General features: G+C 47.8%; 1 protein-coding gene across 4 annotated transcripts in view; it reads left to right on the top strand.

Annotated features, from left to right (window-relative positions):
* The first annotated feature begins 4,151 nt into the window (after positions 1 to 4,151).
* Positions 4,152 to 24,549, top strand: part of GTF2E2 (general transcription factor IIE subunit 2) — a 297,176-nt gene continuing 276,778 nt past the window's right edge. The window contains exon 1 of one of the 4 annotated variants that reach the window (XM_078676499.1): positions 4,152 to 4,382. The gene's annotated coding sequence lies outside the window, so the exon portion shown is untranslated. The remainder of the gene's footprint in view (positions 4,383 to 24,549) is intronic. The other 3 variants (XM_078676500.1, XM_078676501.1, XM_078676502.1) reach the window with 3 other exon arrangements.

The raw sequence follows: 24,549 nt of genomic DNA, 5'->3' as shown, positions 1-24,549 counted from the left end.
TGAATGTCTATCTCTTGAGCTTCGACTACACCACCGCTCACCACTCAGATTCCATGTCATTTACCGCCCACCTGGTGGCGGTCCTTCGTTTATGGAGGAACTCACTGACTTCATCAGCGACCAATACTCGCAAACTGATAATCAGACCTTCGTTTGTGACTTCAATCTCCACTGGGGCTCTCTGCAAGACTCTTACGCAAACTTTCTGCCCACCTTCCTCTCTACAAACGATCTTATCCAACACTGCACAGAATCAACACACTCTAAGGGCTAAATCCTAGACCTTGTTATTTCTAAAGCAGGCATGCTTTCTATCGCTACCCCTATTCACGTAGACTGGTCTGACCACCTCCTCATCCCATTCTCTCTTCACCTAGCACACTCTATAACTCTTGGCCAACCTAAGAGGGCTACCTCCTGGTTTCGTGACACTAAAAATATTGACACCGTTTCCCTCTGTGAATCAGCTTTGCTGTCACTCCCAAGGCTAGACCCAAACCTAGATGTTGACGTTCTCACCTCCGAATGCCTCTCAGTCCTTGCAGTCGAAATTAATAACGTCGCTCCTCTCCAAAGCAAAAAGAAAAGGCCCATTCCCTCGGCACCTTGGTTCAACAAATTCCTCTATGAAGAAAGGAAGCACCTAAGACTCCTGGAGAAACAATGGAGGCAAGCGCCCTCCACCGATAATTTGGCCACGCTTCGCTCAGCAAGATCCAAGTACCACAAGCACATCTTCCTTGGGAAAGCATCACACTTCAGAACCCTCCTTGACTCAGCCAAAAATAGACCCAAAAAACTTGTTGATCTCATCAAGAATACTAACTGCTCTCCCCCAACTTCCAAGTTGGAGGATTATTCAAAGAAAGCTGCGGATTTCGCTGTATTCTTTGACGAAAAAGTGAAATCACTTGTGGATCAGGTCGCTCATCCTACCCCTCCAGAGGAGCGCAAATCACTAACCATTTGGCAGAACTTCGACCGCATCTCTGAAAATGTCCTCCTCAAGTGCATCCTCGAAACAAAGCCCTCCAACCATTCTCTTGACCCCATCCCCAGTGCCATTGCCATTGACTTCTATACCCATTCTCTTCCCTATTGGACCACTCTGGTAAACCTCTCCCTCTGTCAAGGCTCCCTTCCTGTTCACTTCAAAACTGGGCAGGTCACCCCTCTGTTTAAACAAGCATTGGCATTGCCAATAGGTCTCGCTTGTGGAACCTTATAAGTATTTAGTTTTGCAGCACAATATCCTTGTTGCAACAAGGATATTGTGCTGCAAAACTAAATACTTATAAGGTTCCACAAGCGAGACCTATTGGCTATGCCAATGCTTGTTTTTAATGCAGGCTGCATAGTGACATATTAATGCGGAGTTGCCGAAGCAGTTCTGACTCATCGCTGCCACAAACTCGGTCGGAGGCGCTCGAGCGTTGCAAAGCCGGGATGACTCACACAGATCGTTCAGAGATGCATTACATGCGATGATTCAAAGGAAGGGAAAGCTTTGACAAGTCTCTGTAGTTTATAAATAAATAAAAATAATCAGCACCTTAAAAAGGAACGAACCTTGGTGTGGTTTACCTCGTCAGTGAAAACGTCAACCGGTTTCCAATTATTACCTATTGTTGCCGTTTTGTATGGTTTCTGTTGTTAGTAATGCAGTTCAAGTAGGCAAGAGGTGAAAATGGGGAAAGCGTAATAAAGATATAACTAGGAATCGAAAAGAATTTCGTTATGAAGAAAAGCGTCAAAAATATAGAACCGGATTAGTTTAAAAGTAGGAGGAGGGGGTGCGAGGGATGAGTGAGGATGGGGTAGCAGGGGAGGGAACACTGCCTGGGGGAAGCTGGCTGGGGAGGGGGAGGAGAATTCCAAGGAAGGTTGTGTGCCGGCCGGCCATCCAAGAATTAGGGGAGGAGAAGCCGAGAAGCCGCAGAGCGCACGCTGGGCGAAGCCCTTTGATGTGCTGTGCGGCAAATGCAATTAGGAGGGAGGGAGGCTGATGCGCGTTCACGTTTTTCACGTGAACTTCATGAAAACGCCAGCGAAAAGCTGTTGGTTTCACGAGCAGTTCGCCTACTTGAATTCTCGCTCCGCTCGATGCGCTTGCACGTATCGATAGGTCGCGAGACCTAAAAACCCACTGCTGATGCGAATGACCTCAACAACTTCCGCCCCATCACTAACCTACCCTTTCTTGCGAAGATCACAGAAAGATGTGTTGTGAAACAGCTCTCTCGTCATATCAAGGACAATGATCTTCTTGACAATTTTCAGCCCGGCTTAATCCAAAACTGCAGCACTGAAACAGCCCTGCTGCAAGTGATTGATGACGCGCTGCGGATACTCGATTCGGGGGGGTCTTGTCTTCTAATTCTCCTTGACCTTTCTACAGCCTTTGACACTGTCAATCACAACACCCTCCTCAACACTCTTGAACAGAGAATGGGCATGGAGGGCTCTGTGCTTAAATGGTTTGCTTCCTTCCTCTCTGATAGATCCTAAATGATCAAAATAGCGGACAGTCTTTCATCTCCTTTGGCGGTGGATCAAGGTGTTCCTCAAGGCTCTATACTTGCACCCACATTTCTCAATCTCTATTTGGAACCACTGGGAAATCTCCTAAGTAAATCCGGGGTCCACTATCATCTCTACGCAGACGACACTCAAATCTACCTCAAGGTTGCCTCCACTCACGATCTCTCCGTCCTAAGCTGTACTCTGGACTCCATTCAAAACTGGATGTCAACTCATCAACTGATTCTGAATCCCTCCAAAACGGAATTCCTCCTCCTCTCCTCCTCAATTTCTCCTCCTCCGGTTCAATCATGGATGGACCAGATGAATCTACTGAACAATAAACCCATCATTGTCGACAGCGCAAAATCCCTTGGTGTCATACTCAACACAAAACTTAATCTAATCCCCCACATTAATTGAATTGCAAAGTCTGCTCGATACCAACTGCGCCTTCTTTGGGGGATTCGTCGCTTCTTCCCGGAGCATGACCTTAAAACCCTGGTCCAATCGCTGGTCCTCTCCAGACTGGATTACTGCAATTCTCTTCTTACTGGCCTCCCCAAATCCCACCTCTCCCCCCTTAAGTCTGTTCTCCATTCAGCAGCTCGTTTCATTTATGGGGCCAAAAGAAGCGACCACATCACACCCATGTTATCCACCCTCCACTGGCTTCCCATCGAGGCAAGATCTATCTACAAGACTGCCTGCATCACCCACAAAGCTTTGCACTCCTCCTCTCCTCGCTATCTGGCTAATAAACTGAAACTCTCTGGAGGCTCTAGACATCACGAAATGCGGAAAATCTACTGCTTGAACCTCCCACTTTCAAGAAGGAAAGATCGATGGCCCAATCCTTTTCAGGCAACGCAGTGAGAATCTGGAACTCACTTCCGCCTCAGCTCCGGACCACCACCTCCTCTCAGGCCTTCAAAACTGACCTCAAAGTTCTCCTTCTTCAAAGACACTTCCAAAGTTAATTCATACCCTCTCTATTATCTGAAGGAAGACCTTTTAGTGTAGAAAATCTCTATTCTCCATGACTATAGAAGTGCCTTCCCAGTGTGTTCTTGTGTTTTGAGAGACTGCCATTTATTGCAGTACTACCTTTTCACCTGTGTTTGGTTCCCTTTTGTAACATGCACACGTCACTTTTCTCTTGTAACACACTGTTTGCTACCTCTTACTTTTTGTTTGCTTTCGATACTTGCACAAGTGCCACCATTGCCCACGTAACGTTTGCTCTTGTGTCTGTGTCCTCCACTTATTGCAGTATTATACCTCTACTTGTACTTTGTACGCTTTTTGTAACCTGCACACGTCACTTTTTCCTCCTGTAATGCACCGTTTGCTACCTCTTGTATTTTGTTTGCTCATGATTGTCACTTTTGCCTCATGCAGCTTAACGTTTGCTTTTGTAATTTGTTCACTTGTAATTTTCTCTTGTATCAGTTCTGTTCCTATTGTGAAGCGCTCTGACACCTTCGGGTAAAGTCCGCGCTATATAAAAACGCATTGATAAATAAATAAATAAATAAGAGCACATGAACAGCGTGCGTGACTCGACGGGACGCTCAGCGTGCTGCCAGGGAACGAGGCTGTTGCTAGGGACGCCAGCGAGTTGATCCTATAAAGACGAGCTGGACGCCAAAGATGTCGCGCTCGTGACGTACTGTACGGGCTGGGTGGCTCTCATCAGCGGAAGTCTACTCACAAACCACGGCCCGGTTTGCGTCACAATCAGGGTCTGCAGTTGCGTCGGGTTCGGGTTCGAAGCGCCGAGAGAGCGGACGCATCCATTGAAGAGGCGGGGAGCCCGTCAACGGGTGGAAGGAAGGCGTCAAGTACGTTTGGTTTCAGAGGTGAGTTACATTTCTTACTTACACGCGCTGTTCGGGCTTAAAGTCTCTGCTGCCATCTGAGCAACAGCTGGACTCCCAGGTGAGGCTAGATGAGGATGCCCAGGCCGGGCACCGCCGGGATGGTGGGCTCTGAGCTCCAAAGAGAAGAAGGAGCCTTTGACTGTCAGCGTTCAACGCCAAGACCTACTACTCACGTTTGGGACTAGGGAGGATTGGAGTAGGAAAGTTGAATGTGAAATCTATTAAACCCAGCAGCGATCAGAGGAGGACGACAGGACCGCGAGTGCAAAACGAGCCACGCTTTCAGGGGGAAGATGATGTGGCCGACCATGCAATATGGGTCCCAGGTTCATATCCTGTAATGTAGTCTGTGTCTGTGTGAAGCGCTCTCACATCCTTGAGCGAGGTAAGTGATGCGTGGACTACCAATAATACAATGTAGATTCTGCCCATCACCCATGCTCCAATCTCATCATCCAAGACTTGAGGACAAAGCATTAAACTTTGTCTCAAAGAGCTATCCATCTAGGGGCTGAATTGCTCTGTGTAAAACTTCACAAGTAAGTAATTGTATTCATGTTAGATTCATTAAAACCAATAATTGTCTAGAACTGTACATTTGAATTATTTGTAAAATAAAACGACAGATACTACCCCCGGTGTAGTATTGAGGGCCGGAATGGGAATACAAACTACCCCTGGCAATTCAGTTGGACTGGCTTCCGGGGATTTGGGGGGTTCTAGTGTGAAACACTGCTGCTGCTTTTGTTATAGGGTGCTGATATTGCAACACTGCTCCAAAACTGGCCTCCACCGCTACAACACACTTCCCCCCCCCCTTCCTTCCTGTGGTGTACAGCCATGAGCTATTGTCATCTTTAGATGGCTTCAGTGAAGGAGAGACGAATAAGGCTTGTGAATTTCCCCAGTTTGGATGGGTACTTGGCGTGTTTTCAGAGGAGTACAGATCTGAGGCCTCCGTGCAACGCCTGACTTCTTTAGACCGAAGCAAGGGGTGGAGCAGGCGTCATCGCTCCTTGGCATGTTTTGGGCAACAGCATCGTAGATGGAGCCAAGCTTCTTTGCATAGGCTGCAGGAGATTGCCTCCTCTTGATGGGCCCTGGCAGGGGTTGAAGTCTGAGATTGGCAAAGCGATGAGCCTCATGAAGAGAATTTTTCATTGAGCCTGGGCTGAAAGTGCATGTTGAAAATAAGACAGTGTCTTTCTCACGGTGTACGATGCATTCAACGTCTTGGTGACAATTGTTTTTAGGCTGAGAATAGAATTTCTTGGGTATGCAGGCTGTTTGCCCTGATCTTCAAAGGGCTAGTTGTCGTTGCTAACCATGTTTGCCAGAGAGATCCCTCTTAGTCAAAGATTGTTTTCAAATGATGTTTGAGTGAGGTCTCTGGGGCCCGCAGGACCCTGAGATAATACTTTTATTAGATCTCCCTGATATCCAATGTCTGGGCTCCTGAGGCCCAGCTCCAGCCTCAGCCTCGTTCTTCTGGTGAGCAGAACTTTCTTATACGACTTGATCTGGTAGTTCGTTAGAAACTTGTCGAAGGCACCAGGAAACGCCAAGTGGCCGTAGTTGAGTCGGGTCAGTTTTGCTCTCAAAACTGTCAGCATAGGCTCGGCGGATGGGTTTTGTATGTGATTACTTGGGCGCTTCAGTGTGTGGATGACCCTAGTAGACTTCGTTCTGAGGTGCCTTAGGTGGACGGCCGGTTTGGCCCTTTCTGAGAACCAGAGTCCAAGGTAGTTATAAGCTGGGGCGGTCATAATTTGTAGGTCTCCAAGTTGCCAGTGGATTTCTTTTTTGTGGGGAAACTTGCAGAAAATGACAACCTTGGTTTTGCTCTGATTCACCTGCAGTTTGTTCTCCTAATTGTAGTGGAGTACATCGAGGGCTCTCTGCTTGCCGACTTTGGTGTGGTCCATGATTGCAGTGTCATCGTCCTACTGCAAGATGGGGAGACTCACTCTTCCCAGCTTACTCTGCTGGTGGCAGTGGTGGGGCTAGTTTTTACCCAGAGCCATGTTATCTGATTTAAGGATGTGATAACCCTGAGTAGCAGGGACAGGATCCTCCATACGAATAGCTTCCCCCATAGCCTGCCCCGGTCCACCCTGACGAAGGCAGTGCTATAACTGAAGAAACAACAGAACAAAAGGGGTTGCTTCCTCCTAACCACTTGTGTGGATAAATGCACCAATGCTAAGATGTTGTCCATTGTTAAACGATTTGGGTTAAATCCAGATTGAAAAAGCAGGAGGATTCCTTTTTCCTTTGCCCATATTTCCAGCTCCTTTAGAAGGATGCGGGCATAGGCTTTGGCTTCAAGATCGAAGAGATTGACAAGCCTATAATTTGCCGGGTTAGAGCGGTCTCCCTTTTTAGGTCTGGCCTGGCGAACGCAGCGTGAAGCGCTGCCACCAGCGAGAAGTATTGTCACTGAGTTGCCTATCATGCGAGACAAGAGATGGGCAGACGCAAAAGATGGACTGGAAATGTGGACGCGTGTGTGAACAGGAGATGTTCACGTGCGTAGGGCTCAGCTCGCTCCCTCTCTCCCCCTCCCTCCCTGTCTATGTGCACGCAGGACAGGAGATATGCACGCGTGCATCGCGTGCTTTCACTCCCTTCCCCCTCCCCTCCCATCGGCTCCACAGAGAAAGCTTTTTTTTTTTCTGCGAGAGGAAGCTGCTTGGACAGTAGACTCCCATTCCGTCTGAAGGCCGGGCGCTCTCCTCAAAGCCGACTACTTCCCGGCAAGTAGCGTGCGAGCTGCCCCGGCTTGGGCTCTTCCTGCGGCGAGGAAGCAGAGCTCCTCTTTCCTCTGGCCGTGCAGCCGAAACCGCCTCCCCTGGCCCCGGGGCTCCGTCTTCCTCCCGGCTCAGGTCGTCAGAGTGAGGGCCCGGCCAGGAGTGACATCAGCACTGGGAGGCCGGCTCCTCGGCGGTGTGGGTCCACCTTTCATTGTAATCAGCCGTCCAGGAATGTCATGGTGAGCGCCCCGCAGTGCGGCCAGAAGGGGCCCAGGCCTCCGCGAGGGACCGCCGCCCTGTGAGGTGAGGAAACCGGCAGGCGCCTAGACTGTGTGTGTGTGTGGCTGTGGGGAGTTGTGTGTGGGTTTGTGCGCAGTGGGCACGCAGCCTGCTAACTGCAGCAAGTTCCCCACCGGTTGGCCCTCCGCAGTGGAGTCAGGTGTCCTCGGCGGGCGCAGGACACACACCGGGCCACCGCCAGGAATGCCCGGCACAGGCTTTGTGTGTCCTCTCAGCGGTCCCTGGGTGCCCTGCGAACCTACAGTGTTTATGTGTGTGTTACACGCAGAGACCGGGCGCACCAGTGGGGAAGGAACAGAGCGAGTCCAGGCAGGAAAAGGGTGTTTTTGAGCCGAATATGAGGAGTGCTGGAATGTGGGCTGCCTTTCCTCTCTGCGGCAGGCAGGATGTTGCAAGGCTGAGAGAAGCCCAGCCTGCGCAGTGTTTCTTCCATTGGTGAATTCTATTTGAAATCAAACTTCACAGAGCAGGAATGGTAACCTGTTATTGTTTTAAAATTTCAGTGAGTCTGTACTACCCTGAGAGCTGCAAGATGATTGCTAGTGTGAGTGGTGTGCTTGCGCGTCCTGAGGCGGAAGCCGGGACCGATGGTGACATTGCGATTGCTGCTATTGTGACTGTAATTTGTTTTTAAAAGCGCCATTATCTGTATTCTATTTTAAAAGCTTCCTGCTCATTTGCACATTACGACTCCCCCGTGGGTCCCGCCATCTTGGGTGAGGAGCCGGCCGAGCAGTCTAGTGCTCCGCCCCTTCTAACTTAAAAACCTTGAGATCTGACACACCCCAATGATTGCTAGTGTGAGTGGTGTGCTTGCGCGTCCTGAGGCGGAAGCCGGGACCGATGGTGACATTGCGATTGCTGCTATTGTGACTGTAATTTGTTTTTAAAAGCGCCATTATCTTGATTCTATTTTAAAAGCTTCCTGCTCATTTGCACATTAATTTTATCCGACCGGAGCTATTTTAAAAGCTTCCTGCTCATTTGCACATTACAACTCCCCACCCCCCCCCCCCCCCCCCCCCCCCCCTGTGGGTCCCGCCATCTTGGGTCCGGAGCCGGCCGAGCAGTCTAGTGCTCCGCCCCTTCTCACTTAAAATGGCACCCTTTCCCAGGAAGCGCAGCGGACGAGCGCAGCGGGCTCGCCAAAGGCGAGCCCGTCTCCGCCCATCCGCGCCGGACCCGCGCCTAGTGCCAGGACCCCTGATTCGATGCAAGTCGATTCTACCTTGAGGCATACTTATAACAGCGAGGCCTTGGGGGCCTTAAGGGACAGCACCAATTTAGCTGGCTGCGCTATTTTGAAAATGGGGGATGACGCACGGAAGAACCCCCACAAGTGCGTTAATGCTCACAGGCTCTGCCCAGGCTGTGCTGGCAACCTATTGTAGCCCCCAGGGACTATAGGACAATGCCTATGAGGAATGATTATCCCTCGGTTAAGTGCCTACTCCTCAATGCTAGATCATTGGTTAAACACAGCATAGAAGTAGCGGATCTGATTCAGGACGCTGGAGTGATGATAGCATTCATCACTGAATCCTGGACCGATGCCGCCTTGGGCCCTGACATCGTTAACGCCACTCCGCCGGAGTATGCTTGTTATACTCAAAATCGAGAAAAGAGGAAAGGCGGAGGCCTAGCTATTATTTACCACAACTCAGTTAGAGGGTCCTTTCAACCGGGTCCTATAGGCGTAGAGGAGACTCTTCTGTTTAATCTTACTTTATCTGATCATCAAACTTTTAGAGGCTGTCTAGTTTACAGGCCCCCAGGGACTAAAGCCCCATTTGTTACAGCTCTGAGTAAGCTACTCGAAGTAGCAGTCTGTGCCCAATCCTTTACACTACTGGGGGATTTTAATTTCCACCTTGAATGCGGCTCTGATCCAGACACACGCGATCTGATTCACCTACTGCAGGGGGTGGATCTGAAGCAATGGGTCTGTGGTCCAACCCACAAGGCAGGACATACCCTAGACAGGATTTTTTCTAATCACCCCAACCTAAAAGTATTAACAGTGCAGCCGGTCTCCTGGTCTGATCATTCAGCAGTCCTTTTTAATTTTACTCTAGCTCCCCCCCGTGAGATTGTCTAAAGCCAGAAATGTACCAAGACAGGTTAGAAAATGGAACAACATAAAAGGGGAGACGCTGGAGGGTGCATTAAAAACATCTTTGCTGCCCCTCTCAGGAAATGTGTAGGAAGCAGCCTCAGTCTACACCAATTGGCTTGAGCGAGCTTGCTTACAACTGCCCCCCCCCTAAAATGTTTTACTCCACGCGCTCAAATCCTTCCGCCTCTTGGTTCTCTGATCAGATCAGGGACCATAAAATTTTGTGTAAAAAAAATGGAAAGAACTTGGCGGACAAACTATAGAGAAACAGACAAAAAACTTCTCAATATTGAGCAAAGATCCTATAAAGAGAGGATACAACAGGCAAAACGTGCCTTCTTTACAAAACGGATTAAAGAAGCCAGTAATGCCCCGAAGGAATTATTTCGGACGGTGTCATCCTTGGCAGTCCCCAAGACCATAGAGATACCCCCCAGTCTCCAACTTTGTGATAATCTTGCCACTTTTTTTCGTGGAAAAGTGGAACATTTTTTCTTTTCTCTGGACAGTCAAGTAAGGACTTCCTCCCCTATCGCGGGTCCTGAGGTGGACAACATCTCGGCAAAACTCCTACAATTCTCCCAAATTAGCGAGGAGGAGGTAGTGAGCCGACTACAGAAGATAAAGTCGGGCTCCCCTCATGACCCATGCCCTGCTACTGTTGCCGAATTAGTGCCAGCCACTATTGCAGCTGGACTTACCCCCCCCTCTTCAACCTTATGTTGGATAGTGGGGAATTTCCCTCCAAATGGAAACAAGCATCCATCCTACCCCTCCTAAAAAAATCCAACCTGGACATAGCCGAGATGAACAACTATCGGCCCATTGCCAGATTACCCCTACCAGCTAAAATTATGGAGGGCACTTTAAATACGCAGCCAAGTGCCTTTTTGAGGATGGGTGAACATCTAGATCCATCCCAACATGGTTTTCGTGCCGAACACAGCATGGAATCCGCCCCGATTAAGTCTGTGGAAGACATCAGAAGAGTGATGGACGCAGGAGGCAGAGCCGCCCTGATCCTATTGGATCTCTCCGCGGCCATCGACACGGTCCATCACAAGTTGTTGGGGGCCTGCGGAATTCAAGGAAAAGCACTGAAGATCCTACAGGCCTTCCTTTCCAATAGGACTCAGACGGTGGCGCTGGGGGACTTTGAATCGCGTCCATTTGTGCTTCCTTGTGGAGTTCCCCAGGGGTCCTCCCTGAGTCCGACCCTTTTTAATGTGTACGCTTCCACTCTAGCGCCGGTTATTCGATCCTTCGGCTTCAATCTCACAGCATACGCAGATGACACGCAGATAGTGGTGTCACTGCTCCCGGGCGAAATAGATAATACAGCAGACAGGTTTAGAGGCTGTATGAGAGAGGTTGGCAACTGGATGGCACAAAACTGTCTCAAGCTCAACTCAGCAAAGACAGAAGTGCTACTCTTTGGTTCTAGGGATAACTTCTGGTCCCCAAGGTGGTGGCCAGAAGAAATGGGTACCCCCCCTTCCCCAGTGACGAAGGTTAAAAATTTGGGTGTAATTATGGACAAATCATTGTCCTTTAAACCATAGATTAATGCACTATCCTCATCAACGCATTACATCCTTAAAACAATTAGGAAAGTTCTGCCATTTTTGGAGGTAGAGCATAGGAAAACTGTGGTAACTGGACTGGTTCTCTCACGTCTAGATTATTGTAACAGCCTTATGCTGAACGCCCAACAGGGCTTACTAAATAAGCTCCAGATCCTGCAGTATGCAGCCGCTCGCCTGATCACTGACACCCCCAAGTTTGCCTCGGTAGCACAGGATCTGGTGAAGCTACATTGGTTGCCAGTCCGTAAAAGAATAGTCTTCAAAGCACTCTGTGTGGTCTTCAAGGCACTGCATGATCTGGGCCCCCGGTGTATGAAGCTGCTCTTCCACTGGCACAAGCCTGCAAGAACCTTAAGATCTAGTGATCAGGCATTGGTATCAGTTCCTAGAGTCAAGAAAGCGCGATGGGGGGGGGCAGGAGTTTCTCCCTGGGCGCAGCAGTAGCATGGAACAGATTACCACTCAACCGTAGACAGTCGTCGGACCTGCAGAAGAGCACTTAAGACCTGGCTCTTCACTCACTAAGCTCCTTGCCCACACATACTGGATCAATCATTCTAGCGCCAGGACACCCCCGGGTAACAGTGCGCTCTAAAAATGTGAAAAATAAATAAATAAATAAATGAATATATATTTTAGGTGGAAAGAAATGGCAATATGCAAGGAAAGCGCCTTTATTATGTTAACAAACTTTTAGTAAATAGCTTTCAGTACACATAGGTTTCTCTGGCTTCCCAAAGAGGGCGTTAGGTGGCTCTGAGTGAAGGTAGGACCGATAATGCATTATTCTAATGAGTACCCTTCTTGCTAGATATAACGCTGGTTTGTGAACACACCCTGTACAATCGGCAGACTGACATTCATCAAGACATGGTCTAAGCGAATTGTTAAAACATGTTATTCATGGAACGCCTTCATATTACCTTCTATGCTGCTCTTTTCACTAGCGGCTTGATGAGAGGACTTCAGGGACCAGTTTCCCTGTGAATCAAGCTGGCTCTACCAATTTCTCTTCTCGCTACATGGCAAGTTGTTTCTCACCTCTCCTCCCATTTTCATGCTTTTTCCTGTCACCTCAGCACTCCCGTCCCACCCCAGTCATTGCTTGCCAGGCAGGGCTGGAGCAGAGGATGTTGCATTCAAGGCTTTGCTCGACGTGCATCTGGCACCCCAGCTCTCTTGGTCTGTTTTGGGAAACTACCCTTCGAGGTAAGCTCTGTGCAGGCTGGTCATGTTTTAGCACCATGCGTGCGGCGCATTTTCCCGCTGTGCACTAAAGTTTTTAAAAACCCGCGGTTCATGACGTGCTCAGCTCGCCATGAGCGTACGAGAGGTGTACCTCATGACGAGCTGAGCTCGTCATGCGCGTCAAAGGGGTTAAAATGCCTTCAGGGCCGTCCAACACGGCTAAAAGACATTGACAAAGCCAATAGGTCTCACGTTGCCGAGTCCTTCTGGCTTTGAAGAAGCATGTACCAAGGGCCTGGCACTGAAGAAATAGCACTTTCCACAGAAGGAGGTGTCAACAACAAGATGAACCGATTCGAAGGCTTTTAATACGGCACCACCTGTGCCTCACTCCAGGCCCACAGACACTTTACCGCAAAAACTGGCTGGGATCTTTGTGTGAGAGGAAGTGGCGTTACGGCCAGAGATGCTGACTCCGCTCAATATACTGCGATTCTGAGGAAAGCACTTCATCTCCCTGTGACAAAAAAAACAAGCATTTGCAATGCAATAGGTCTCGCAGTGTTGGTTTTTAAAACATAAATGAAAGCCATTGTCATTTACAATGCCAACAGCTTAAACTCTCGCAAATGTGAGACCTATTGCATTGCAAATGCTTGTTGTGAAAAAGCAAGAGGATTGGGCCCCTCCAGGAGAACGCTATTGTTGCTGTGACTAAAGCATGTTTGAAGAGTGGCGTCAGGATTGTCAGCCAGAAGTCTTCTGGTGTTTTGAACACTGAAGGAGGAATCCCATTTGGCCCTGTGGCCCATCATTTCACATTTTCTTAATAGTGGCTATTACTGTGCCTTCTGTAATTGGCGTGTCATATTGGATACCAGACCTGCCATGTTGGTCGCAAGGGTCTGGGGCAGGACGGGATGAGAAAGGAGCTGCTACCACCACCTGGTCGGTTGTGTAAAACTATTCCAAGTGTAAAACTTTAACATCTTTGATCAATCCCAGCTTTCCTGGTTGATCAAATGATGTAATCTTGTATTTATATACCGCTTATTACCCCGTAGGAAGCATTGAAGCACTTTCCTGGTTGATCAAATGATGTAATCTTGTAATTGTATTTATGTACGCTTATTACCCCTGGCAAAGTGTTGAATCTCTTTACGGCGAGTAGCATATACTCTGGAACCCAAGGTTACCAGTTAATCTTGTGGTTCTTGTTACTTATAGCAATTACTCATGTGCTCTTATGAAAAAAAATTGTATGCATTTTCTCCAGTTATTTTGTAATGTAGTATATTAATACCAGTTAGGTGTGATCAATTGTAGGACCTTTGTGGTTTCTGGTGAATGGTTGGTGTGATAAGCTTGTGGAGATTAGGTAATGTTAGTTTACAGGGTCTGGGTTTCAAAGAAGAGAGGTTGTGATCTATGAAATAAGGTATCGGTCCATTTCAGAACTACAATAAGCAGGATTGAGGCAAACATGAGACTGAGGGGAGAAATGTACTCATAAATAAAAGGCATGCAGAGGATGGAAGGTAAGAAGAGAGTCACTGAATAAACCAAGGAGAAGAATCAAGTGGAAGTACATCAAGGTCAATTTTTCATCGGTTTTAGGAGTATCGTGGGGGAAGTCTTTATGAGACTCCAAGCAATCAGATGATGGAGGAGCCTCAAGAAAGAAACAACATTATACATAATGCTTAGAGCACAAACATGCAATTATAATTGTGGGCATCATTTAAACATTAAGGGCCCGATGTAGGTTGCCAAATACCGGTCGGTAACGGCTGATTTCGGCCGTTACCGACCGGTATTTGAAGATGGAGATGTAGGGGCATGTTAAAATACAGATTCGGTAATTTTACCGATTCTGTAAAATACCGAATCGGTACAATTACCGATTCTGTATTTTGACATGTAGGTAGCACTGCAATAAGTGCTACAGGGGTCTAAGAATTCGTTATTTACCACCAACTAAAAGTTGGTGGTAAATAATGAAAATCCTTTAAAAAGCATTTTTTTTGCTTTGCTTTTTAAACAGTGCCATGTTGCAGACATACATGCCCTAAGAGCATGTATGTCTGCAACATGTGCACCCATACACGATTGAGGGGTGCAACAGGGTGTCAAAGTGACACCCTGCCACCCTTCAATGTTTCCCCCAATTACCGAATCGATATTTACCGATTCGGTAATTGCCATTGATTCCAATGGGCCTCAAGGCCCATAGGAATCAATGGCAATTGCCGAATCGGTAAATACCGATTCGGTAATTACCGATTTTTACCGATTCGGTAATTGAATCGGTAAAAATACCTACATCCCGATTGCCAGTTCTTAAATACCGAATCGGTATGATTCGGTATTTAAGAATCGGTAATCTGGGATTACCTACATCGGGCCCTAAGAGCCCAAGCCTGTTGTGTCACTTTCTATTTCCTCCTGGCCTGGGTCGCATTGTTTCACAACCTGTTAAACATAGCACTTTACCTTACCTTCGCAACTCCAAAATGCCGTAACCGACCTTAAGCTTTCTTCGCACACTGCTAACTACCCTTTTTCTCGCTGTGCCTCCCTTTGGCCCTATCTCACTCCCAAGTTCTTGTTCTGTTCTCCCCACATTATATCTCTTTCATGCCACTTCGCACTAGCAGGATTCAGGCTATTGATTGCAATGATTGAAGTTTATTTCATGTCTTGGTGTCTTTTTTTTCAAATGCCTGTCTCTTTGTACATTAACATTATAAGCCTATTATGTTGCTTTGTTGTTTCTAAATGCAAAACTCAAATAAAAACATAAAAGAAGAGCCCTAGTCTGTTGTGTGTCAGGCCTAGGGCAGCTCTTTTAAACAGTAGTCTGGAGAATCTCACGCTTTGTACACAGTCTGTACGTTGCACTCAGGAAGTTGGTGTATAAAAAATAAAAGATCTCATTTAAAGATCTTTCCTCTCTATCTTGTAACTAAAGACTTTTTCATTCAGTCACTACACATGAGTTATTTGGCTTCGTCTGAGAGTGTCTTAACGATGCGCATTAAGATTATTTTTTGTCACTTAATCCCATCCACGTATATGTTGTGTGGGTGTGTGTGTGTACATGGCTATTGTGTAAATATAAGTAAATCCGAGTTATGAAGGCCTGTGGCTTCCATTTTGGAAGTCCTAATTCTGTTCCTGTGCACACAATGTGGGTGATGTTATTGTTTTCACAGGCAGTGGGAGTGATCTCAAGAGATGGAGGGAGGAGGGAGGAGACCTAGTCAGTGAAGTGATGGCAAAGTAGATGAGGTTCCTAGTGAAATTTGATTAGGTCTTCCCTGCAGTGCTGCCACTTGGTAGATGGAGGGGGAAAAGGGTGCTGCAGTCCATTATTCAGAGTAAGAAGGATCTTCTAGTAAAACCATCCTTTTGTCTCTTTACTGATCACTTTCTTTTGTCTGCACATAGCCAGGAGCAGATAGTTCATACCTCTTTATGTCTGTGCTGTAGGCGCTCCAGGCTGGAGACTGCCCTGCTTTGAGGAGAATCACCCCACACATCACAAAGGCTGTGTCTGCAGAACTGCATAGAGAGGTACTTGAAAATGGGAGCCAATCCAAGTCGGTTCTCCTGCCTGCAGAATTCTGACAAAAGGGCAGCTTTTTTGTGGAGTGAAGAGCCACCATCTGGTCTCTAGCTTGACACCAGTAAATCACCTCACACAGGCTCCCAAACAACTGAGCAAATGCGTCTGAATTGAGAGCAGGCTGTATTACATGTTGTTGGAATCTGGGTTAGTAATTGAGGGGGGTGAAACCTTACTCAAGAAGCAACCACAATATCTGTCAGGGCGAATTTACAAGCAAATCCCAAATTAACCTGTGCTTAACCCTCTGGCTTAACTTAGCGGCAATGTGTAAAGTATTTATGCAGCACATCAAACAGAACAGCAATAAAGTAAAAACACAATACAAGAAAAATCCCACGCCAATTTTGAAAAATAGAGCACAATAAAATAAATTATTTGACACCAAAACAACAAAAATCTACTCAATTGAACCAGAAATATGCAGTTTTAAAGATTTATGTGAAAATAGTGCCTAGAAACACAAAGTTCCAACTGTGGTCATCTGGTTGCGCTGGACTGGGACAGTCCCAAGTTAAAGCTGTCCACGAAGGAGTGCAGGCCGGATATAGGGCCCAAGTTAAGCTAGCTGAACAAAGTACCTTAAATCCTGGGTGCAGTGCATTCGGAGATCCCGTGTTAAAGATGTGTTGGGCAGTGGTGGTTCCGAGGAGCTGCGAGGCAGCGATGTGAAATCCTTAGTCGTCATTGTGGAGGCTGATGAAGAGGGTCTTGTGATGCCAAGTCCTGCGCCCAAGATGCCTTGCGAACCGGCAGTTTGATAAAAGCTGCGGGCTGCAGTGCAGAGTCCTGTGTCATCGACGAGGGGCTTGCAAAGCACAGGCCTGTGTCGCAGGTGTGTCGCACAGTGGTTGTTCCGAGGAAGCTGTGGGCTGCGATGCTAGGTCCTGCATGGGGGATCGTCACACTGCAGCCATTCTGAAGGTGCTGCAAGGAGATGTGTTGCGCTGCATTGGTTCTATTTACAGAATCGTAACAGAGTTGGTAGAGCACCTCAAGGCCCACTTCCAAGGGCCCAGGACTGGGGAGGCACCACTTGGGCGGCAAAACTAACATCAGACAGTCCAGGTGCTAAGTTCAAGGTGGTTAGAGCCTTTTCTGTTCCTGGGGCTATCATCAGGAGGCCAGCCAACTAACCCTTGGAGTCAGTCTAGTGGTGCCGGTCCAGTGATTTCACTCAGGCATCTGCGCAGCAGATAAGCAGTCCTTCCAGAACAACTCAGCAGTCTCTCTTAGTCTTCCACAGGGCCAGATATGTACTGAATAGTTGTATCTGAGGGTCCATTATTTATACCCGCTGCACACTTTGAAGTAGGAGAAGGTTCAAGAGGTTTCCCTCTCGGTGGTGTTTGGAATATCCTGCCCGGCCTCAGCGTGTCTGAGGTCACAAAAGACTATTGTCATACTCTTTGTGAGTATGCTCAGGCAGAGCCTTTATGATATGCAAGTGTGGTAGGTGACAGCGCCTTCTCCTTATCAAGTCAGATATGGCCCTTCCTGCCAACACAAATCTTCCCTTTGTCTCATTGTTTGGGAGAAATACACAAAGACCAACAGCCAGCTACATCTAGTCAAGTGACCCAGGAAACTGGCAGCAGACCCCAAATGGTTGGGGCAAGAAAAGGCAATCTTTTTAAAAATAAAAATGACATTTGATGGACAGAATGCAGAACAATGTCATACAGTCACCCCAGTACACCGATCTGGCCCTGAATCCATCATTGTTTTGCTCCCCATGCCATTCCAGTTTGAACCCAGCCATATGCAAATCAGTCTTGACCCTGCACCCAATGGGAACAGTCCTGACACAACCTGGCCTGGGCCTGCATAATTATAATTCGCCGACACGGGCGGGCTGAGATATACCCCCAGACCCCTAGTCATCTGAAACTGAAAGTCTGCCGTCGACCGTGCTGACTTTCAGGCGACTCTGGTGGGTCTCTGTGGCCCTCAACGATTCCAGGAATAAATAGCACAATATAAATAATAAAATCAGACCACTCAGCAAGCGCCATAGGCCTCGCAAGGGGTATGGAAAGCACTACACAAATAACGAGGCAGGGCAGTTCCCCCTCTGTAAACCTTCCAGCAACCAGACATGGAGGTTGGTGCCTCGGGTGAAAGGCCAGGTTCTCGGCGTTGGAATGCGCCAGATCTCCGCACTCAGACCACAAACTGGCTGCTGCTTTTATGGGAACATCTGCAGACCTCCATGCATTAACAAGCCTTTGGCGCTTCGTTGGACCACCGACAGTGCATAGGTGAGCACAGGGAGTGCAGTGGCTTACATCAGGCGCCATCATGTACATAATGCAGAGCCTCTGCTCACTTCGATGCAGGTAAAATCTTGTTTGGCGTCTCTATTAGCATTTCATGTTTTTATTATGCCTCGAGGTGTTCTGCAGCTTTCAAAAAGTCTCCTCTTGGCGCTTTACAAACCATGTAAACTGAAAGCACAAATTCCTGTGGCAGCAAACCTTGCTAAGTAAAGTAGTGTGAGGGGCGTGCCACTGTGATATCGCGTGAATGAAGGATATTAGTCTGTGTTTGTTAAACATGTTTGAGCTGCATTTGTTTGTGATTGTTGGAAATCATTGAGTCTCAGCCTCAGCTGGCTTGCGTCGACGAATTATGCTTATGCAGGCCTACTACCACCAATGATGTGACGCAGCAGCACCGCAGTGCACAGACACTCCTCAAGGCCGTAATAATGGCCAGCACAGAACTGCTGCCGACTTTATTACTAGTTTAGAGACGTGAGAGACACCACTGCTGACTTTGGTGTCTCTCTCGCGTCTCCAAACTTGTAAAGTTAAAGTAAAGTCAGCAGCAGCTGCTGACTGTGCTCTAGTCTCCTCTGGCCACAGTGCGGTAGTCACCGTCAGAGTACAGAGCAGTCGGGCCACACACACACAAGACAAGATTCAGTGACTCGCTGACTGCTGGTGGTCAGTCACATCAATAAATCAATCACGACACACTCACTCACTGCTGTCGCGTGTGTGTACCAGTGTCTGTCGATCCTTTTTCCCCCCGAGGGCGAGTGCCGTGGCCGAGTCAGAGTCTGTCTGAGTGACTGACTGCGCTCGCTCAGCCTCAGGTTCGATGATCCATGTGGTCCGGATCCTGAATGGATGAGGTCTTGCGAATGTACTCGGTCACAATCACAAACTGTTCTGTGTGTGCAAAACCAATGACACGAACGAATGGGAGGGGGAGCACCTGGACTGGAGCAGAGTGAGCGGGGCTGACCATGACCAATCACTGCACGGCCTTAAAATAAAGCCATGCAGTAATTGGTCAATATGCCCCCATGCTCCTGGACATGCCCCCGGGGCCCACTCACAGCAAGGCTGCCTGGCTGAGGCTCTCTGCGTTCTATGGAGACTCTCTCCGCCCAGCCCAGTGACTAAAGCAGCCAATCTAGGCGTTGCTAAAGCAGCGCTTGGATTGGCCTGGGGCAGGAGACCTTGCCGCTCCTTAGGGAGCCATGGGGCTGCGGCTTCGACCCACCCCACCCCCTCCATGTACGCTTACCAGTAAGACAGCACATGTTAGGCTGGCCAGGGAAAGGCACCCGGCCAACCCTACATGCGTATTTCTGCAGGCGCAGTGGCTCCGGGAAATACCGCAAGTTCAGTTGCTCCAACACCCCCTGTGACGTCACATGACGTGCATCAGCAGTAATGGCATGCCCGCGACTGAGCCGAGACAGCTGACTGCTGCCGTGCCGGTGCCGCAGGCTGAAATAACATTATGAAGAAGTGCTGCTGTGTTGGTGGACGGACCCCTGGGTCAAATTAATCAGTGGGGCGATGCCCCAACGCCCATAAAAAGGAGCCGCCACTGGGCACTATGTTGAGAAGGCACGCCTGGCTCTGAATATCAGGCTTCAAGCGAGAAGTCCAAACCTCAATAATTAACAAACCCTTCACAGGAGACGCCCTTTTTGGAAGTGAGGTAGATAAATCCCTTCAACAAATAAACAAGCATTGAAAATGCAATAGGTCTCGCCTTTGATTGAGTTAAAGCCATTTGCTTTGCTAATGGTATTGTATAGCAAAGTAATTGGCTTTAACTTAATCAAAGGCGAGACCTATTGCATTTTCAATGCTTGTTCTTACGCACGTGCGCATAGCATAGCATAGGAGCACCTTGATTTGAAGAAGTCAATATCATAAGTATCGGCTTTCAGTGGCAGGGTCGAAAGTGCAGAATGGGGATCTGGATCAAGCGTGGCCGGATACAAAGCTGTGGGTGACTCTTGATGCATTGAGGGGCAGGGTGGTGCAGGGGAATCAGCATGTTATTGTTCACACGTTAGATATGAGAGTGGAATGAAGGGGTTACAGTCGAAGTGAATCCAGATCTTGAGAGCGGATGAATTGTGGATGGAAACTGCAAGTACACTGAAAGGCTCTCTTGATAATCAAAGACCCGCATATGTGGAGAAAAGGAAAACATATTTTGAAAATTGCTGGTGGCGATAATTTTTTGTGTGAGGGAAGAAGCTGTGCTTTGGTCATTAGCGTGCCTGGCCCTGCGCACAAGTCTGGGAGTGTGGAAAAAATGTGTAGGATTAGAAGCCATATTTTTTGCGATGAAAGCTGACTCTGTCCGATGAGGTCAAGGCGCATGTTCGCCAGTTCTTTACCCCTCTTTTCCCCTAAAGTATGCATAGTCATAGGGTCAGGCAGACAGGGATCAGGAGAGTGCAGCTGGTGGGGAGGGGGACAAAAAGGGAGAACTGGAAGCATAGATGAGAGGACCAATACAGAATCAGGGAGTGGAGCGAGGGCACACGGGGGAGAAACAGGATGGGCGAAGATCACATGTCAAAGAGTGAGGAGGGCATGATGGACGCTGAAAAAGGGGACGGGGCACAGCCGTCTGAAATATGAGATGGAAAGAAGTTGAAAAGGAAGCAGGGAGGGAAATAATATGATCGAAACTACTGGGAGGGAGCGTGGAATGGAAGCGAAGGAGAGAGGGGTGCAAAGGCTGGTACAACGTGAAAGGGAGACCAGGGGAAGGTTGTGAATAACAAATGAGAGAAAAGATGAAAGGAACTTAGAGAGCCGGAAGGTGAAAATTTGACAAACAGCACGAAAGGGAGCTACAAGCAGGAGTCCGATATGAGGCCCAGGAAATGAGAAAGAAAGAAAGAGGGAGTGTAGGAGCCCGAAAGAGAAAAAGACGAAATGGACGAGACGTGGTGACAAAGATGGCGAGAGGGTAAAGGGAAGAGAGAGAAAGATAATCGGTCACTGGGAGGGAAGGAACAAGTTGGTGGTGAAGAGGGATCAATAGAGTGTGAAGGCAAGAGTGGGAGAAAGAGACAAGCGAATGAAAGACAGAAAGGGGTGAAAGGGAGAGTAGCGGATAATGGGAGATATTGAGGAATCAACGAGGGGACAATGAAATGAAAAGAATGGCGAATGAAAACGATTGAGGGGTGAGGCAAACCTGAGAAATAATATGATGTGAAAAGATGTGGACGCGGGATTAAAAAGAGATGTCAGGATACGGTGAAGGAAAGAGATAATAAAATTTCGAAGCACACAGCTAATGTTACCTTTCCCAGTGGGAGAATACAAACAAAACAAGACGGAGGGCATTGCTGTGGGGAGGGGGGAGGAGAAATGCGACACAGCGGGCAGGGGAGGGGGCTGAGCGGGGAGAGCGGCATGAGGGTGTGAAGCAGCAGGGGCCTGAGACGCGCCGCCTTTGATGTGGTAATGCGAGGCAGGCAGGCAGGCGGCTGGTGGCATTGTGCACGCGCTTTTTAGGGCTTGCGCTTGCGCAATGACCTAAAAAGCACATGCACTGCAACAAATCGCCAGTGGAATCGCCAGTTAGGTAAACTCTCGATAAGCCCCTATATATCTCACTCCCGCTCAATGCGCATTGAGATAGGTCGCTCGACCTAAAAAGGACAATGAAACAGCTAGGGCTAAGGGAGCCCTACAACAGAAGGGCACCTTCAAGAGAGGAGGTTTTAACATCAGAAGACCCTCAGGAAGGGGAGTCTTCTCAACAGGCCAACAACCACAACAAACTCAAGGTGGCGGACAGCAGTCAAACCAGAAGACTGTATACCAACCCTGGCAACAGCAACCAAGGCAGCCCTTTTGGGGCAGGGGAAGAGGCAGGGTACAACCCTTGAGTGGGGAGGAGCAAATTCCAAGTGACTTGTCCACAACAAAAGACCTCCCAACACAACACCAGTTGGAGGCAGGATAGCACACAACCTACGTCAATGGAAAGACATCACCACAGTCAGTTGGATTTTAAATGTGTTACGCCACAGCTATTGTATAGAACTAACAAACAAACCACCACCAAACTCACCACAAAAGAAAAGGAACAGGACTCTTACAATTAATACAAGAAATAAAGGAACTCCTGCAAAAACAAGCAATAGAGAAGGTACCAAAAAGGAGCACTCCAGAGGAAATTATTCACCTTACTTCTTGGTCCCAAAGCAAGATCTCACGCTAAGGCCCGACTTAGACCTCAGATTCATAAAGAAATTCATTCGCACACAGCATTTCAAAATGTCAACACTACAGGAAGTAATCTCACAGCTGCAAAAAGGGTATTTCATGCCAACAATAGATCTAAAAGAAGTCTATCTACACCTTCCAATGAACCAAGCTCACAAAAAATACCTCTGGTTCTTCCACGAGAACACTCATTACCAATTCAAAGTCCTGCCTTTCGGGATCAAATCGGCACTAAGAGTCTTCACGAAGTGCCTAGCAGCGGTTTCAGCATCCCTGAGAAGGAGAGGAATGCACGTCTATCCCTACCTAGACAACTGGCTCGTGAAGGCAAATTCAAAGCAAAGATGTTACAGACATGTCGATCATGTGATCACGACACTGCAAAAATTGGGGTTTTAAATAAATCACGAAAAATCTTCATTAGGAGCAATATTAAACTCCAAGGTTGCACTGGCATACCTGACCCAAAGGAGAATACAAGCTATCAAACAAGAAACTTTCCTTTACCATACGGGTGGATCTCTGACAGTGAGGACTGTCATGAAACCCATGGGCATGATAGCATCATGCATCTCCCTCATCACTCATGCACGCCTCCACATGCGCCCTCTGCAGGAGTGGCTTTGCAGTGGTTGGTCACAAACCACAGGGAGTTGGGAGGCTCTAGTGGTTGTAACAGAAAAGGTTCAGACGGAGATACAATGGTGGGCATCCAAGAACATAACACTAGGCAGACCTGTCAAAACACCATCTCCCTCAGTGACCAACACAACAGAATGGCTGGGGGGCACATCAACTTCCTAGAAATGAAGACCGTGTTCCTTGCACTAAAGGCATTCCAAGTCCACATTGGAAGGAAGACAGTATTAATCCAAACGGGCAACACCACAACTATGTTTTACCTCATCAAACAGGCCTGAACAAATTCATTCACCCTAAGCAAACTAGCTCAGAAAATATGGAAATGGGCAAATTCAAGGAAAATCAGCCTATATACAATGCACCTGCCAGGAAAGGACAACACCGAAGCGGATCAACTCAGCAGACAAAACAGCAGCTCGCACGAGTGGAAGATCAAACCAAGGACCCTGCAACAAGTCTTCAACCTCTGGGGAACCCCAGAAATAAACCTATTCGTAACAATAGAGAACAAGAAATGCCAATCCTTTGCTACCAGGTTTCAACACCACCTATCAAAAGGGATTGCTCTGTCACTAACCTGGTCTGGGACATTTGCATGTGCTTTTCCTCCAATTCCTCTACTACAAAGGATTCTGAGGAAAGCCAGACAGCCAGGAAAAAATCTAATGCTCATAGCCCCTCAATGGGCAAGACAAACCTTGTACTCAAGCCTACTTGAACTGTCCAGGGGACAAATAATCAAGCTCAAGGCAGACAAGGACCGTCTCACAATGTATTAGGGGCAAATCTTTCCCCCAGAAGCAACGACGGTCAGCCTAGCAGCCTGGTGCCTGAATACATAGTGTGCGGACGTTTAAACATACCACAAAGAAAAATAGAAATACTAAAGGAGGCAATAAAACAGACCACAAGACAGTGCTACGCAGCTAAGTGGAAACGGTACACCATATGGTGCACAAAAAACAATATCCTAAGCTCAATTTCCACACAGGAGACAGTGATTATATATCTAACACACTCGCTTGACACTCACTTGACAGTAACATCAACTACTCAAGCCTCAAGCTGCACCTGCCAGCAATTGTAGCCTACACCTGGGGAAATTCATGTAAAAGTTTCTTCACAGCGGTAGTCATCAAAAGATTCCTTGAGGGTTCCAAAAGGATTGCACCCCCAAGAAAGGCTCAAGCCCGATGTTGAGCTTAAACACAGTCCTAACACAACTAATGACAGGACCATTCGAGCCCATCCACAAAGCAGAACTCAAATATATCACTATAAAGACTTCTTATTAGCCATAACATCTCTACGACGAATAAGTAAACTACAAGCGTTAACTATTGAGGAACATACATGCAAATCCAAAAGGACAGGGTTATCCTAAGGACAAACTCTCAATTCCTACCTAAGGTAGTAAGCAAATGACA

This window comes from Lissotriton helveticus, chromosome 2_1, assembly GCF_964261635.1.
Source record: "Lissotriton helveticus chromosome 2_1, aLisHel1.1, whole genome shotgun sequence".
NCBI classification, from domain to species: Eukaryota; Metazoa; Chordata; class Amphibia; order Caudata; family Salamandridae; genus Lissotriton; species Lissotriton helveticus.
This window is presented reverse-complemented; position numbering and strand designations above follow the sequence as displayed.